Genomic DNA, 3873 nt, shown 5'->3' with positions numbered 1-3873 from the left:
AGCATGTGCGATCATCTTGGATCGGGGAGCGTTACCATTGTCCCCTGCACTTCAAAGTGGTGGATTCTTAACCACTGGACCGCTGGGGAAGCCCCAGTCTTGTCTTTACCCATCAACTACATGAGCCTTGTAAAGAAGCCAGAGAGACCTCGGTTTGCACAAGGAGTGTTAATAACTGTGACCTTGAGTGAAAGATTGGGTCCCTGTCTTTATCCGTGACAGATTCAAATGAAGTTGCTAACTGGTGTCGATGGTAAACTATCTGAACATCTGCCTTTAAATAATGATGTTGGATAATTCTGTACACAGGGTAGCTGGTATCCCCAGCTATAAATTGAGAAGTCCAGAGAAAAGGCCAATGAGGGTCTGCTTAGCAGCAACATTACTTTATCCTAAAATATGTTGTTAGTCACAACCAGCCCAAGACTTGATGAAACCAGAAGCCAGTTTGCAGTTCTTCACCCTTGATCTTAGTTTGGGCAACTTATTTTTGTGATTTAGGATAATTAAAAAGCCTCAAGGCTGTTGTGAGGATCAGATGAGGTAAATGTTTGTGAAAATGCTTTGGGAATTTTTATATGCTCTGCAGACTCAATTTTAGAAGTGATGGTGGAGGAGATAGTAATAAAAGTAGTGCTATGTGAAGTTTGAAAACTTGTCTAAGAATATGTGCAGCTATCGGATAATACTGGAAAAAAATTTAAACTTTCTTTAAATGCCATGTGTATCACCACCTTGCTCTTGGAACACACAGGCATGAATTGAACTATGGGCTGCGTTTTGAAAAATTTAGTTGTGGTAGGTGACATTTATAAAATTATCCATGAAATTTGGGAGAACCAACGCAATGACTTCAGCAAGCACAACCGAGAGAATCTTGATTTAATGGTAACCCAGCCAATGATTAGATTAGGTGTCAGAAAAGGGGTCAAATGCATTATGGAAAAATGAGGAAGGAAGTAAAATGAGTCATTCAGTTACAGTATATTTTTACAGTTGATTATGTGGGTGGTATATTGTTTAATTCATTACAGTTTTTAAGGACCAATTTCAGATGAAAAGCATGAATGATGGACATTCTAACCAAAGTCTAATTTCAGTTACTAGAAAGTGGTGACTTTTTAAATTCCTGTAATCTGAAGTAGGTTATGATTTTCCTGTACTGTTGGACTCTTCCAATATTTATTTTCTCTCAAATAGAAAGGTTTATTTCACTCTTCAAAAACTTGAAGGTAATTACATCATGAATTTTAATGTAGGATATTAGTATCTTAAAAAATGTGCTTGTAAGTGGCTCAGCAGTAAAGAATCTGCCTGCAGTGCAGGAACTGTGGGAGATGTGGGTTCAGTCCCTGGGTGGGAAGGATCCTCTGGAGGAGGAAATGACAACCTACTCCAGTATTCTTGCCTGGGAAATCCCACGGACAGAGGGGCTCGGCGGGCTATCCATGGGGTCGCATGGAGTCAGACACAACTGAAGCAACTGAGCACACATGTTTTAAATAAGAATTACAATAAGAATTTCTTTGAAGCTTGTCCCTTCTTTATTAAGAATAAATGCATATGTATCTGGTCATAATTGCAATGATATAACCTTTCTAAAATCTTATTACTTAGGCTACTTGCCCATCCGATGGTAAAAGTTATTATATTCAGTTGCCCTAGAAAAAGAACTCCAAGGAATTCAACAATAGCTTTCCTTAGAGGGATTTCCCAGGCAAGAATACGGAAGTGGGTTGCTATTTCCCTCTCCAGGGGATCTTCCTGACCCAGGGGCTGAACCCGGGGCTCCTACATTGCAGACAGAGTCTTTACCGACTCAGCCACCAGGGAAGTCCTTTGTGTGCAGCCCTTTGCATTTAAGTCAGCCTTGTGAATGATCTTGGTCAGCTCACAAGAGGAGGGCCAGAGGGAGGACAGGCCTCTATTTCTTTCCTCGAGAATCAACTAAGGAAATAGAAGAGAAAAGCACAGTTCCGAAGACACCAAGCTCAGAACCTGAAATTTAATTATTAGGAGAATCTGTCTCATTGGTTGGTTGCGATTCACGGAATCACATTTACTAATTGATTCGATAGATCCTTGTGTATCACCCGGCATTGTTCCAGTCCAAACTGTTTCTCTCCTCTCATGTTTGTTTCCTTCCCTAAAATTCGTAGGTAGTTATTAATTCACGTGCTTAAAACAGCCGTCCATGTTTCATACTGACCCGTAATTATCAGTGTGGAGAGTGGAGTTAACGTCATTCTTGTCAGATTTAGCCAGTGTGATTTAAGTTCTCTTTCTGTCTCACCTGCTTAAAATAGCAGAATTCTTCCTCTGATCCTTTGTCACTTTCCACCCCCCTTATTCCATCTTGTTTTCCTTCTTGGCACTTAAAGCTATTTGTCATATTAAATATTTGACTGGGTCTGTTGTCAGTCTACTAGGATATAAGCACTATATGACGAAAACTTGGAACCTACCCGTTTGGACTGGAACCGTGCCGGAAAATACACAAGGATTTGTTGAATCAGTTAATATGATTTCATGAATCACAACCAGTGAATGAGATGCAGATTCCCCTTACATTTAAATGTTAGGTTTTAAGCTTGGTATCTTTGGAACCTGTACTTTTCTCTTTCTGGCCTCAAACGCTATCTTCGTATTCTGCTGGAGGAGAAACTCCTAAAGAACATTATTTTGGGAGGAAGGAAGGCAGTAAGTGTGGGTGTCAGATTATCAAGTAAACACTGGAACCATTTTTGCCTATGATTGGGAATGTTTATTTTGTTCAAATGTATGTTTGGTCTGACCTTGGAGTTAGAGTTACTTAAGAAGTTGCATAAATGTTAATGAATGTTTATAATGTGGACCATAAGCTGAAAGCACTTAAAATATAAATATTTGAGCCATATGTTCGAAAATAACCAGAGCATTGCAGCTATTTAGGATTGTGGAGGGAAATTGCCTGATTTATTGACGAGAGCTGGGAATTTTGGAGTCCTGGGTTCTATTTCCATTCCTGCTTTTGACAGCACTTCACAAAAGGTCTGTTGAATAAATGTTTAATAGGCAGAGCTAATCCCTCTTAAAAATACTTTTATATCACTTAGACTTCTTGTGCTCCAGTTGCTCTGGCTTTATTGATGTTTTAGTCTGTTCTGCAAGTTCTTTCTTTTAAACCGATTGAGATCCTCACTTTAGTGCCTGTGTGTATGTACTTGCGGGGAGTTTGATTCCATCTTATCAGTACCTCATTAGCATTTTTCTACTTCATGTTTGTATAAGGTTCACCTAAAAACACATACAAATGAATGTGGTACTAAAAATATAAACGAGTATAACTGTACTTATGTAGAAATCTTACAAAAGAAAAGAATTAAAGATGAACTGGAGAGATTTTTGATGGCACTAGGGAATGTTCTTCCCCATGAAAGTAACCAAAGATGAGAGCTTGCTTCAACGCAAAGAAAGCAAAGAGGCTGAACCTCTCGATAAATCTTGAAAGACAACTAGGCACAAACAAGGTACCCTATTTTAAGAAAGCCCCTTCACCACCATTAGCGTTATCAGGGCTTTCATGTCTGACTTCTGTCTGGGGTGTGTTGGGTGAATTTTTAACTGAGCAGGCTTTCAACTGAAGCAGTGGAACAGACTATAAACAACAGCTAAAGCCACTTCAGAATTCCAGAGGCCTGACTCAACTCCATCTCTCATTCTCTGTACTGGCCTGTCTTGCTGGGGTTTCTCGAGGGGTGGTCCTGGGACCATCAGCATCTGATCACCAGGGGCCCTTGAAAAAAGTGCTAGAAGTTCAGGTTTTACCTGTAGACCTGCTGAATCAGAAACCATGGGGGAAGAATTTTGAAATCATTTTTAACAAGCACCACT

Source organism: Bos indicus, chromosome 23 (genome assembly GCF_029378745.1).
Source record: "Bos indicus isolate NIAB-ARS_2022 breed Sahiwal x Tharparkar chromosome 23, NIAB-ARS_B.indTharparkar_mat_pri_1.0, whole genome shotgun sequence".
In the NCBI taxonomy this organism is placed as follows: domain Eukaryota; kingdom Metazoa; phylum Chordata; class Mammalia; order Artiodactyla; family Bovidae; genus Bos; species Bos indicus.
The sequence above is the reverse complement of the archived record's forward strand: the minus strand, read 5'-3'. Positions refer to the sequence as shown.